This window comes from Poromitra crassiceps, assembly GCF_964638095.1.
Source record: "Poromitra crassiceps genome assembly, chromosome: 1".
NCBI lineage: Eukaryota > Metazoa > Chordata > Actinopteri > Beryciformes > Melamphaidae > Poromitra > Poromitra crassiceps.
The window spans coordinates 105,982,828-105,997,458 of NC_139623.1; the positions used below are offsets into that span (position 1 = coordinate 105,982,828).

At 45.5% G+C, this 14,631-nt stretch overlaps 1 protein-coding gene across 2 annotated transcripts in view; it reads left to right on the forward strand.

Moving 5' to 3' along the window:
* The first annotated feature begins 3,643 nt into the window (after positions 1 to 3,643).
* sipa1 (signal-induced proliferation-associated 1) overlaps positions 3,644 to 14,631 on the forward strand; it is a 70,453-nt gene continuing 59,465 nt past the window's right edge. For both annotated transcript variants that reach the window (XM_083640313.1, XM_083640315.1), the window contains exon 1: positions 3,644 to 3,781. The gene's annotated coding sequence lies outside the window, so the exon portion shown is untranslated. The remainder of the gene's footprint in view (positions 3,782 to 14,631) is intronic.

The following is a 14,631-nucleotide window of genomic DNA, read 5'->3' on the forward strand; positions in this document are numbered from 1 at the left end:
TCCCCCCCATATCTTCAGTGCCTACTGCCCAGGTGGGGTATCTCGTCGTAAGGGCCTTTCTCTATGTGTGGAGTTTGCATGTTCTCCCTGTGCTCCCCCAGGGGGTTCCTCCGTATATAACCCCCCCCCACTAAAAAAACATGCAGAAGATCAGATCGTCATCGTCATCCGACCAGTGACGAGAACATCCGAAGTTGGTCCCCAGGGCGCTGTACGAGAAAGCGACCACTGCTCCTGGCCTGCCCCCTGGAGGAAAGGACATGCCTGGACGGGTTAAATGCAGAGGACACTTTTCACCGGCCACCGTCAGCATGAGTGTGTTGTGGCCGCATGCACGTGTTGTGGTGTTCGTGTGACAATAAAAGACGGGGCTTGTCCCGTTACGAGAGAGAGAGTTTTTTACGAGAGAGAGAGATACACAGTGATGTCTGCTTGAAGCTGTACAATAAGGATTAGACAGCCAACGAGGAGCGAGCTTTCCTTTTGCCCGATGACAAAAATTCAATAACAAGTGACGAGGCCTTTGTTGTGTGGTCCTAATATTAGCTCTTGAATGGTGCCAGTGATTTCTTTCTGCTGTGTGCACATAACCTTTCTGCAACATCAGATACTGATATGTTACCACGCCTCCTGGTAATCCATTGTCCAGATGGATTAAAGTCCATTGGCAGCGTGGCAAATCTATCTACTCTCCAGATGTTCCGAGAGTACCAGATCTCAGGACCAGCTAACCTAGATATATTCCACATGCATATACTGAATTTGACTGCTTTCCAGTACTATGCACCTTAGAAATCCATTGGATTGCATGCTTGCTTGTTAGTTTGTGTATAATGTTTTGCTGCTCATCTCAATGAGACTACCTGAATAAATGAAGGTTAAAATTAATAGACAGGTTTTGGTGGTACTATAGGATCTTCTCCCTCCTGGATCCTACACCTTTAGCTAGAAAACCCCATGCTGCATCCATAGCCACCATTTCTCCCTCAACATGTGATATTAAGTTGAGTCATGAGTGACAGCTGGTCATGACCTGATAGATCCTGCACCCTGATGTTCCTTGCTGCTCATTGCATCAGATGGCCCTCACAGAGAAAGAGCGCCATTACATGTTAGTTGTACAGCACAGATACAGATTGACCTAGATTCTTGAAAGCTATCTATTGCTACCTAGCACTTGGGAAGGGGGGGGGAAGGGGCATACTATCCATAAAATCATCTTCATGGTCTAATAAAAAAAAACATTCCCATATTATATCTTTGTATGTATTGCGGCTGTGATTCAACAAAAGTAGGATAAAACAAAGATAATGCAACCTCTGCTTCACAACACAGTGCATCTGCAGCGTTAACCATGGAGTGTTAACAGATCCACTCATTTCAAATGAACCAACTTCCTTGGGAACAATACATTTAACTAAAGTGTGGTCATGACAAAAGCTCAGATGAGACAGTGCACCAGATATGGCCTGTTACAATTTTCATATCTGACCTTTTCATTATAGCACCATCCTCTGGCAAATTGGGGTCATGTTGCAATGCAGACCCGTCTTCTGTCACTGTTTAAAATGGCATGTCTCCTGCAATTTGAAGTGAGTGTGTGTGTGTGTGTGTGTGTGGGCGCGGGGGGGGGGGGGGGGGGGGGTCACATCAGAGTTGAAACCCCTAAAACTGACTTAGTAGAACATTCTCCACATGGTGTCACTGTAGCACTGATTGTTGTGTTTCAATTTCAGTATTACTTTTGATGGGACTGAGGACGTCTTAACATTCAAACCGGTTTACAAATTCAAATCATGATTTACCATAACTGACAGTAAATGGAAGCCATTAAATACACAGATTATTTTTCTTGGTATCGGATGGGATACAATGTGACATACTGGAGAAACATCTAGGAAAGACAAGACTTACTGTGCACACAGAAATTGCACACAACGTCCAATGGCACTATCAAGGTTAGTTTCATTGAATAGGTTAAGGTTAGTGTAAAATGAATAACTATTAATATCTGAATGTTATGATAACTTTGTTTTTTGAGTGTGTGAATGAGATAAATGAGGTCACAGCCACTCAACATAGTCAAATATATGGCCGTTAAAGGATATTTCACTTGAGCACATTAACTTTCTTCCTTACCCGTATATGAGTTCCCTTAAAGTCAACCATTAATATTAGCAGATTATAACAGCAAAAAAAAAACTGAACACTGGTGGAAGCAACAGATTCCCACAGCTGCAAAAAAAAACATCTCTTGGCTGTTGACGAACACACAGGCCTACTGAGAACTGCGTGTAAAAAACAATAAGACTGCCTATGCTGCGCTGCTATCATCTTGGTTCCTCTGCTTTTTCCCTTATCTGTTTCAGGCACTTGCTACCAACCGCAGACTTCTTATCCCCACCCCCAACCCCTCGCTCTGCTCTGAGCTTGACCAGAAGCGCTGACCTGTTAACATGGCCATATGGTAAGGCCAGGACTAGACTTGATACAGTCATTAGGGGGGATGGTGCTGCTGGGCCCTTTGCTGCGGTGCAGTACTAAGTTAAGCAGCATTACTCTCTTCTAAACATCTCTCCTTTTCATGCATTGTCATCTGTGCGCTCCTTTAATACTGAGATCCAGCTAAAAGCACAGGTGAAAACGTCTTAAGAAGGTGCAGAATCTGACTGGGGGGCAAAGGGCAGAGGTCATGTTGTCACGGTCTGTCTGCTCCTGTGTTCTCATTGTTTTTTGAGCAGGCTGATTGTTTGGTATGACCTCCACCCACTTGCCTACGTTTGGGGAGTACACAAAGGTCTCTACAACCAAACAAAACACACACAAACACATAATGGCCCTTTTTTCACCTTTGCCCTCCCCGCCGCCGCCACCGCCCATGTCAGCCAAATTCCCACCTTTTTAAACACACTTGCACAGAAATGTCCATTTTGGCACAAAGAAAATGAGGCCGTAAATGCACACGCTTGTCATTTGCTAGTTCCCCTATCAATCAGCACATTAGAACAGACTAATTGTGAGAAGTGACTATCTTGATATAACAGCTTACATATTGTCTTTTATCTGATATCTGATATACTTGTGCTCTTTATCATCATTTTTAGCACTTGATTCGGCAACATTGTGCAATTACAGTCTTGCCAATAAAGCATTTTGAATTTCATTTGAAGACACAGAAAGCTCTCATCCTGCCCCATGGCTGTCCAGTGCTGCCTCAACCTCCCTCTGACAAGGAGATGGGGAGGGGGGAGGAGAGAGAGAGAGACTGTCTGCTGTGTGCGTGTGTGTGTGTGTGTGTGTGTGTGTGTGTGTGTGTGTGTGTGTGTGTGTGTGTGTGTGTGTGCGCGCGTGCGTGTGTGTGTGCGCGTGTGTGTGTGTGTGTGCGCGTGTGCGTGTGTGCGTGTGCGTGTGCGTGTGCGTGAGAGAGAGGAGGAGAAAGGGGGGTTGGCTTTCAGCGTGATGTGAATGGAATAGAATGGAGCAAGGGAGAGGGAGGGAGGGAGGACAGCACAAATCAACCTGCCTCTTTTGACTTAACAACAGAACAGAGGAGCTGCGTTATTAGACGGAGAGATCGGGAAGTATATGTGCGTGTGTTTAGTTGTATTTTTAGGAGAGAGAGGAAGAGAGCAGCAGACGGGGGGAACTGACGGCGGAGAAGAAGGCTCACCGTGGAGATAGCAGAAAAATGCTGTCATGGGGAGAGAAGGGGAGGGAGTCGACAGAGAGGAACAGGATGAAACGAGGCAGCAGGGTCGACGGGCAGAGCTGAAATGTGGAGGTAAGCCTTTTCTTTCTGGATTGAGATTATGGACAACAGTCCAGCTTCCCCCCTGCGTCCTCTTTCTGATGATGATTATGATCATGAATGCAGCCAGCCGGACGGATCCGCACCCCCATGTCTGCCGGAGACCTCTGTATAGGCATGCCTACGCTCTTATATTGGAGTGATTCAGCCACAGACAGACTTCATGTATGAAAATGAAATAATGTCTCAGACCTCTCCGTCTATTGTGTTGCTGCCGGCTCTGTAAAACAATGTGTTTACTGGGGCGTCCTATAGTGGCTCAGACAGCTAAAGGTGCTCTACTACACACTATTCACACGCAACATTGGAGGTTTCAGTCCAACCTTTGTCGCATTTCATACCCGGTCACCACCACCCCCACACACACACCTCCCCCCCTGCCTCCATCCCACCACCTTTCCTGTCTCTCTCTCTATTGTACACTGTCCAGCAAAGCAGAAATGCCTTTAAAAAAATGTGTTATGACATTGTCAGGAAGCGCACTGCAAAAACCTTTGCTGTGGAGCGCTTGTGGCTGCAGGACTCGGAGATGAGGGCAAGGTGGAGGGAGGGAGGAAGAAAGGGAGACAGAGATAATGAAAGAGGGAGACAGAGAGGAGAGAGAGAGAAAGGGATGAGATAAAGATGCAGGCACAAAAAGAACGAGGAATGGAATGATTCCAAGTCCATCTTTGCAGAGACAAAGAGGCATCAGCCTCAGTGTGCTGTGGTGTGCACGGGCTTTCTGTGGATCAAGAGGACTGGATTGGTCGTGTGCATCTGCATGTCATGTGCACAGACAATGATGGAAAGGAGAAGCACCACCAGAATTGGGGTGTTGTTTTCAAGGTGGCAGAGAAAATGAGGGATGCGGGAGCCCCTCTATTCCCCCCCCCCCCCCCCCCCCCCCCCATTTAAGATGGGGCTGTGTTTATGGGATGCTGGGGTTTCAGGGGGCTGGATGAGGCTGCTGAAGGAAAAGAAAGGAGCTATGAATGGAGGACTGGGGGGGGGGGGGGGGAGCAGCAGCTTACATAAGCCGGTGCACTCAAAGGATGGGCCATTTAATTTACCTTGAGCCGCATGGTCCCTCATGCTATGTGGTATTCACTGTGGTTGTCATTAGCATTTCACATGATCAAATGCATTTGGGCCGGTGGAGCGGCTCTCTAGTGAATGAATGTGGAGGCACATAGGATTGTAGAAGTAAATGTGATTTGGTGGTGTACATGTATTGTGTTTGTGTTCCTGGCTAGACCGGCAGGAGGGTGTGATGTCATTCATTAGAGCAGGAGGGTGTGTGATGTCATTCATTAGAGCAGGAGGGTGTGATGTCATTCATTAGAGCAGGAGGGTGTGATGTCATTCATTAGAGCAGGAGGGTGTGATGTCATTCATTAGAGCAGGAGGGTGTGATGTCATTCATTAGAGCAGTGGTTCTCAAAGTGGGGTCCAGGGACCACCAGGGGTCATTCAGCGGGTTCCAGGGGGTCCCTAGCAAAAAAAACAGTGAATAATGTATTTTTGCTATAAGTAACACAATGGCACACGATGACCATTTTGGTCATGGGTTTCATACACTTTCTGTAGGCTACAAAAACGTCTAAAAACAAACCTCTTTTCAGATGGGGGACTCTGGGACAAAATCTTATCTAATGGGGGTCATCTAATTTGAGTCAGTTTAGGGGTCCTTAATGTGAAAAAACTACTTTACATGGAAGGTTGGCATCTGTGTGTGTGTGTGTGTGTGTGTGTGTGTGTGTGTGTGTGTGTGTGTGTGTGTGTGTGTGCACGTGTGTGCGTGCGTGTGTCTTTTGCTCTCTGTCTACACTCATTCTTCATGGTAAATGATAATCTTAACATACAGTCTGCATGAACTGCTCATCCAACTCAGCCCCCGACAAGCATTGACATAACTGTGCTAACAGTATGCAACCTATTTATCCCACAACCCCACTGTGATGCACACAGACCTTTCTCCTCCTGCCGTTCACTGCATTACATATATTAGCAGCCAGTCAAATATGCTCAATGGTCAAATGCCCATCAGTCAAATAGGATCATGTTCTGTCTATGGACATTAGCCTATTTAACATCCCACCCAAATCACCCATACTGTGTCTAAAAGGCAGCAAGTAAATCAGGTGCAAGCAAGACATTGATTAAAGCCCCGGCACTGGAACACCTAAATGGATTGGAAGTTGGAAGGAACCCTCATTAGTGTTCTGCTTGCACCTGCTTTACTTCTTGCCTTTTAAACACAAAATTGGTGATTTGGGTGGGCTGTGAAATAGGCTGATGTGTCAAACAATACGACTTCAAAAATGTCCATACGGCCATATAATGTACTAGGTCTCGTCCGCTGCACGGGCTTGCCGCAGGCAGCTCGGCCGCTGCACGGCCTTGCCCGCAGCTCAGTGCCTATGACATAATCACTGATGTCATAAGATGATTTTGGTCAATAATGATGTCACTGATGACATCACTGATGATGTCATAGACATTGTGACATCATCAGTGGGACAAAAAATTTAACAAACAGATATTGCCCACTGAAACAGATATTGCCCACTTGCTCCATTTTATGGATAATAAAGAGTCAGAAATAGAAAAATAATGGATAATCGTTGCTTCGGAGTAGACTTGTGTAATATTCAATTATTCCAATATTCAAATACAGTATATTGAGTAATTGAAAGCCTCACAGTCCATAATTTCATTTTTTAAATCTCCGTAACAGTTCATTGCGATAGATGCTTTTAAAACAAAACTCATTCATCATTTCCCCTCTTTTCCAAGTCACGTTTATGTGAATATAATATACTGTATTTATCCAAGTTTATGTAAATATAATATACTGTATTATACTGTATATATATTATATAATATACTGTATTTGTCAAGTAGCTGAGGTGTCGCCCTGCATTTAGAGCAATGGGGAGTTGATTTCCCAAAGTGTAAGTAAGCACCTAAAACAAACAACAAGTATGACTTCTGTCTGTGTTCATTAGGGCATTAAGGATGTTATGCACCATTTATCAGAATATGATGTCTTCAAGTGGCTCTACTGACAATGAGTCACTAGTTGTTGTTTTTTATGCCCAGAGTCATGGATATGACTACATTTTGGTTATCCTCACTACTCTAAACGGCTTAGGCTGAGTCTGATCTGGTTTGGACACATTTGATGTGGTGAAGTTGCCATGTGAACATGTTGCGACTTTAGTCTGTTGTCCCCAATCCATCTGCAGTCAAACTAGAGCCTGGAGGCAGCGCGATTGTTTGACACATTTAATATCTGTGATTGTGAATAAAGCTAGACAGACTCCTGTAGAAATAGACACTAATCTTGGGGATGCTGCCCGTGCCAATGAGTTCTGAGAAAATATTTTCCATGTTCATGAATATAAATTGATATTAACTGTCCAAGACCAAAGAAATAGCATACAGCCTGAGGATTCTGGTTTAGGGCAGATTTTCTCTTGAAAAGACAATAATGTGATCTAAATAATAGACATGGTTATGGGTGTCCATCTGCATCTAGTCAGGACTCACAGCATCACCACCGTGTGTCTCTGTAGGAACTATGGGTGTGTTTTTCTATGAGAGGCATCTGTGGGACAGGCCTCTGTGGGACAGCTTGAGTGGGAGGCGAGCAGAGGGAGAGGAGGCTCTTGGATCGATCCAGCCTCCTTTTATTTCCTGCACCAACTGGAGCCAAGAGAGCTTGACTGTACCATGTGCTTCTGGACTGTACCATGTGCTTCTGGACTGTACCATGTGCTTCTGGACTGTACCATGTGCTTCTGATGTTGTGGCTTCAGATTTGGCTCTCACTTGTCAACCATCACTGTCCAGTGACGAAGTAGTGCCATCGAATAATCCTAAAAACGAGTCCCTCAGTCAAGTGCCTATGTCGGTGGCATCCTGTGACATCACAGGACAACGGCCATATTGTATTCTAAAAGCAAATTGTAAAAAGAGACAAAGGCCGTGCTGTTATTACACTTCACACATATATCGAGTCTGAGTTAAGTCCCCATTACCTGATGGCGGGGACACACCAGAAGCATCTCCATCGCAGAAGCGTCACATCGCAGAGGTAGTTTCATTTCAGTGTGTTTGTTAACAGGGGAGACCGATCACACCGGCCGTGGCGCGTCGCATCTGTCTCGCGTCCTGCAGCGAGAGTTTCCGCGTCTGGTCTATCTTTGATGCGAGCTACGAGCAGCCAGGCATGAAGCCATACAAGTTGTGACCACCGCGGAGCCATCACGGAGCAAACAGAGCGCTTCTGGTGGGAATGGCCAGGCTCCTGCTCGACATGCGCAACGTTTCTGCTGTGTTCCAGGCCTGAGTCCGAGTCATGTTACTGAACATGAGCGCGAATTCACATGGAACACACTTAACATCTTATGCCAAATTATTAGGGTATACTACAAAAAAAAACAGTCTTGATCAATTAACAAGTCTTGAGTCCTCGTCTCCTCACTGAGGATTCAGTGAGTGCTACAGGGCCAACAGACTCAACTACAAAACTGTTGTGAGGATTCAGTGAGTGCCACAGGGCCAACAGACTCAACTACAACACTGTTGTGAGGATTCAGTGAGTGCCACAGGGCCAACAGACTCAACTACAAAACTGTTGTGAGGATTCAGTGAGTGCCACAGGGCCAACAGACTCAACTACAACACTGTTGTGAGGATTCAGTGAGTGCCACAGGGCCAACAGACTCAACTACAACACTGTTGTGAGGATTCAGTGAGTGCCACAGGGCCAACAGACTCAACTACAAAACTGTTGTGAGGATTCAGTGAGTGCCACAGGGCCAACAGACTCAACTACAACACTGTTGTGAGGATTCAGTGAGTGCCACAGGGCCAACAGACTCAACTACAACACTGTTGTGAGGATTCAGTGAGTGCCACAGGGCCAACAGACTCAACTACAACACTGTTGTGAGGATTCAGTGAGTGCCACAGGGCCAACAGACTCAACTACAAAACTGTTGTGAGGATTCAGTGAGTGCCACAGGGTCAACAGACTCAACTACAAAACTGTTGTGAGCATTCAGTGAGTGCCACAGGGCCAACAGACTCAACTACAAAACTGTTGTGAGGATTCAGTGAGTGCCACAGGGCCAACAGACTCAACTACAACACTGTTGTGAGGATTCAGTGAGTGCCACAGGGCCAACAGACTCAACTACAAAACTGTTGTGAGGATTCAGTGAGTGCCACAGGGCCAACAGACTCAACTACAAAACTGTTGTGAGGATTCAGTGAGTGCCACAGGGCCAACAGACCCAACTACAAAACTGTTGTGAGGATTCAGTGAGTGCCACAGGGCCAACAGACTCAACTACAAAACTGTTGTGAGGATTCAGTGAGTGCCACAGGGCCAACAGACTCAACTACAAAACTGTTGTGAGGATTCAGTGAGTGCCACAGGGCCAACAGACTCAACTACAAAACTGTTGTGAGGATTCAGTGAGTGCCACAGGGCCAACAGACTCAACTACAAAACTGTTGTGAGGATTCAGTGAGTGCCACAGGGCCAACAGACTCAACTACAAAACTGTTGTGAGGATTCAGTGAGTGCCACAGGGCCAACAGACTCAACTACAAAACTGTTGTGAGGATTCAGTGAGTGCCACAGGGCCAACAGACTCAGCTACAACACTGTTGTGAGGATTCAGTGAGTGCCACAGGGCCAACAGACTCAACTACAAAACTGTTGTGAGGATTCAGTGAGTGCCACAGGGCCAACAGACTCAACTACAACACTGTTGTGAGGATTCAGTGAGTGCTACAGGGCCAACAGACTCAACTACAACACTGTTGTGAGGATTCAGTGAGTGCTACAGGGCCAACAGACTCAACTACAAAACTGTTGTGAGGATTCAGTGAGTGCCACAGGGCCAACAGACTCAACTACAACACTGTTGTGAGGATTCAGTGAGTGCCACAGGGCCAACAGACTCAACTACAAAACTGTTGTGAGGATTCAGTGAGTGCCACAGGGCCAACAGACTCAACTACAAAACTGTTGTGAGGATTCAGTGAGTGCCACAGGGCCAACAGACTCAACTACAAAACTGTTGTGAGGATTCAGTGAGTGCCACAGGGCCAACAGACTCAACTACAAAACTGTTTTGAGGATTCAGTGAGTGCCACAGGGCCAACAGACTCAACTACAACACTGTTGTGAGGATTCAGTGAGTGCCACAGGGCCAACAGACTCAGGCTAATCGCTCCTCAAGCTGTTTAGCCGTTTGTCTTGTTTGCATACAGAATACAATTGTGACTCCTTTTTCATAGAGCAACTTGCCTGGTTCAAAACCATCCTGATTCCTGATCTCACATTCTGCTTCACTCTACATATCAGTCTGGACTCCAAGCAGTCCACAGTCATGTCAGTGGGTGGTAGTACTTGCCTTGACAGACAACTCCTTCAGTCAATCAGTCATCAGTCAATCAGCCAAATCCAGTCCTTCAGCCAATCAGTGTTGGTTCCAGTCAAATCAAAATCCAGTCAGAAGAACGTTCCATTGAGAAACTGGGCTGGTGCATACTCCTGTTCTTGTTTAATTGTTGTTTTCGGGTCTGATTCTGCAATAACTGCACTTACGGCTGTGTCAACTAGACAAACGTTGACATTATGCTTGTTGCTTCGTGAGAGGGAGAGCCATGGGAGCAGCCATTACTATTTTGCTAGCGGCGTCCCTGATTGGCTGGTTACAATGTCAACTAAGAGGCAAGTCCCTGATTGGCCAGTGCACTTTGTAATTTCTGAAAACGCCCACCCCGGCCTGGAGGCCAGACGATCCCGCAGAACTTAACAAAAAGTGAGTTCACGTGAGAGCGGATGGTTTACCAGGCTATAGAGCAACAGCTTTAGCAAATAGATGTCAACAGTCAGAAATCAGCACTGTTCACTCTTTGGAAAGAGGTGACCATCTGGAAATAATGCAGGCTGAAGGTGGAGATATTAAACCGTCTTGTACGGTGTATCAGACAAGACGGGTTTAGAAAGTAGTGAAGTCTATGTAGGTGTTAAACGTATCATTACACTTATATTGCTCTCATGTCAGGGTAAAGAAAAAGAAAAAGATGACAACCAAAAAAATCAACATAGATATGAGTCAAGTGATTTTGGTTGGTGTCAACAAAGTAACTGTTGTGCTGTGTGGATTTAGATGAATAATAGTTTGTTAGGTTACCATGCAGATTCCGTCTTGGTGTGAGTCAGCATCACATGGTTCTTCTCATTTGGAGCCATTTTGCATGGCTACACCGTGGCAGACTCCCTGTGGGCGCTCGCTCGGCCAGGAAGGCAGCTGGACAGGCGGAGTGGATGGCAGGAAGCCGGCAGGGTAAGCCACTGGGTGGATCCTCTTAGCTCCTGCCCTCTGGTGTCACCTGTCCCCTGTGGCCAATGGACTTAATGGACGCTCTCTCACTGCAGCTGAGACCTAGTTTCTGGTCTTCCCAGCTGTGCAGCAGCTGTCTGAAAGTTAAGACAAGAAGGGATAAGACGAGAAAGATGTATTCAAGGTGACAGAGAAAATAAGTGAAAAGATGATATTTGTACGACATTCAGGGAGGCTTTTGTCATTAGCGCAGTCGATTCTCAATGGCTGACATTAGAAAGAGCAAGCTGTCAATTGACTGTTGTTATCTCAGCTGCATTGAATATCTCCGCTTTCAAAATGTCGCTCTGTGACTAGTCCAAAGGCCTACTTTCAAAATGTCGCTCTGTGACTAGTCCAAAGGCCTACTTTCAAAATGTCGCTCTGTGACTAGTCCAAAGGCCTACTTTCAAAATGTCGCTCTGTGACTAGTCCAAAGGCCTACTTTCAAAATGTCGCTCTGTGACTAGTCCAAAGGCCTACTTTCAAAATGTCGCTCTGTGACTAGTCCAAAGGCCTACTTTCAAAATGTCGCTCTGTGACTAGTCCAAAGGCCTACTTTCAAAATGTCGCTCTGTGACTAGTCCAAAGGCCTACTTTCAAAATGTCGCTCTGACTGTGACTAGTCCAAAGGCCTACTTTCAAAATGTCGCTCTGTGACTAGTCCAAAGGCCTACTTTCAAAATGTCACTCTGTGACTAGTCCAAAGGCCTACTTTCTATACAAATCAGTGTTGTTAGATTTTCGACATCACATAAGGAAATAATGCAGGGAGGCTTTTGTCATTAGCGCAGTCGATTCTCAATGGCTGACATTAGAAAGAGCAAGCTGTCAATTGAGTGTTGTTTTGAAATATCTCAGCTGCATCATTGAATATCTCCGCTTTCATAATACCCAAGTCAGTTGACAGCTTTGAGGCCCTCTGTTAGACCCCCACAAGCCATTGCATCTTCTAGTGTCAAGTTAAGAATATTGTAGAATAATTGGGGGGGGGGGGGCTACTCCAATAATAAAACTCCAACAATAAAGTCATGATGTCATAGTCTGAAAATATCTGGAAACTGCAAATTCTTCTCCAGAAGTATTTGTGTAATCTCCTGCTGTGAATATCGACATTTCCATCAAGCAAGCTCGGAAAGTACCACACGCATGAAAATCCCTTCACTACACTTAGAGTATACAGCGTTTGCATGTTGTACGATGCCCCCTATTCAGAAATACACTTGAGCCTGTTGTCAGTAATCACAGTGTCCTCCTCAGTTAGGTCGTACATACGTTAAACCATTAAGCCCAGAAATGTCTCCTCTTTTCATTGTTCACATTGCCATTACAGCATCAAGTGCACTCAGGGGTATTCAGAGCTACTGAAAGGCCGACCATGCTCACTCTAACCACATCACTACATCTCTATACTTAGTAAATACCCATCAAAAAGGCGGAAAACATCCTGCACTGAGAGGAGTGTAAAAATAGCCTTATGAACAATATTCTATTCTTGTGCAGATGCATGAAATATTAGAAATTATCCACACGTTTATTTCCGACTGAGGATTTGGTCCGTTTTGTCGCTATCAAGAGGGGGGAAATTGGGTAACGCTTTAGAATACAGCAACTTACAGGGTAAGTACAGGGTAAAAAACTGTACTTACTGGGTAAGTATAGGGTACCACATCTAAGTGCAGGGTAACAAAATCTGTACTTACAGGGTAAGTCACTACACTCATTAACACACTGCTTTAGAATACAGCCCGTGCCCCTGTAGGTACCATGTAGTTACAGGTGTTAAGATGATGATGTTGATGTTTTATTTGGTAACGCTTCAAAATAAAAATCCAACAAAAACATCTTAACATCTGTAACTACATGGTAACTACAGGGGCGCCGGCTATATTCTAAAGCAGTGTTAATCCCCCCCTAGTTGCATAGTAACTACAGTGTAACTACAGGGGTTTGGTAAAGTCACATCTTGTACCTGTTGCAGGCTGTATTCTAAAGTGTTACTGGAAATTGCAGCTTCAACGGTTCCATTTTAGCAGGTTAAGCAAGTGAGAAAAGAAAGCAGTTTCCAGTGAAAGTGGTTGCAGCACTGGCATATACAGTATGTTTCCAGTGAAAGGTGCATGGATGCAGCACTGGCATATACAGTATGTTTCCAGTGAAAGGTGCATGGATGCAGCACTGGCATATACAGTATGTTTCCAGTGAAAGGTGCATGGTTGCAGCACTGGCATATACAGTATGTTTCCAGTGAAAGGTGCATGGTTGCAGCACTGGCATATACAGTAAGTTTCCAGTGAAAGGTGCATGGTTGCAGCACTGGCATATACAGTAAGTTTCCAGTGAAAGGTGCATGGTTGCAGCACTGGCATATACAGTAAGTTTCCAGTGAAAGGTGCATGGATGCAGCACTGGCATATACAGTATGTTTCCAGTGAAAGGTGCATGGATGCAGCACTGGCAGATACAGTATGTTTCCAGTGAAAGGTGCATGGATGCAGCACTGGCAGATACAGTATGTTTCCAGTGAAAGGTGCATGGTTGCAGCACTGGCATATACAGTATGTTTCCAGTGAAAGGTGCATGGATGCAGCACTGGCAGATACAGTATGTTTCCAGTGAAAGGTGCATGGTTGCAGCACTGGCAGATACAGTATGTTTCCAGTGAAAGGTGCATGGATGCAGCACTGGCAGATACAGTATGTTTCCAGTGAAAGGTGCATGGTTGCAGCACTGGCATATACAGTATGTTTCCAGTGAAAGGTGCATGAATGCAGCACTGGCATAGACAGTATGTTTCCAGTGAAAGGTGCATGGTTGCAGCACTGGCATATACAGTATGTTTCCAGTGAAAGGTGCATGGTTGCAGCACTGGCATATACAGTATGTTTCCAGTGAAAGGTGCATGAATGCAGCACTGGCATATACAGTATGTTTCCAGTGAAAGGTGCATGGATGCAGCACTGGCAGATACAGTATGTTTCCAGTGAAAGGTGCATGGATGCAGCACTGGCAGATAGAGTATGTTTCCAGTGAAAGGTGCATGGTTGCAGCACTGGCAGATAACAGTAAGTTTCCAGTGAAAGGTGCATGGTTGCAGCACTGGCAGATACAGTATGTTTCCAGTGAAAGGTGCATGGTTGCAGCACTGGCAGATACAGTATGTTTCCAGTGAAAGGTGCATGGATGCAGCACTGGCAGATAGAGTATGTTTCCAGTGAAAGGTGCATGGATGCAGCACTGGCAGATACAGATACAGTATGTTTCCAGTGAAAGGTGCATGGATGCAGCACTGGCAGATACAGTATGTTTCCAGTGAAAGGTGCATGGATGCAGCACTGGCATATACAGTATGTTTCCAGTGAAAGGTGCATGGTTGCAGCACTGGCAGATACAGTATGTTTCCAGTGAAAGGTGCATGGTTGCAGCACTGGC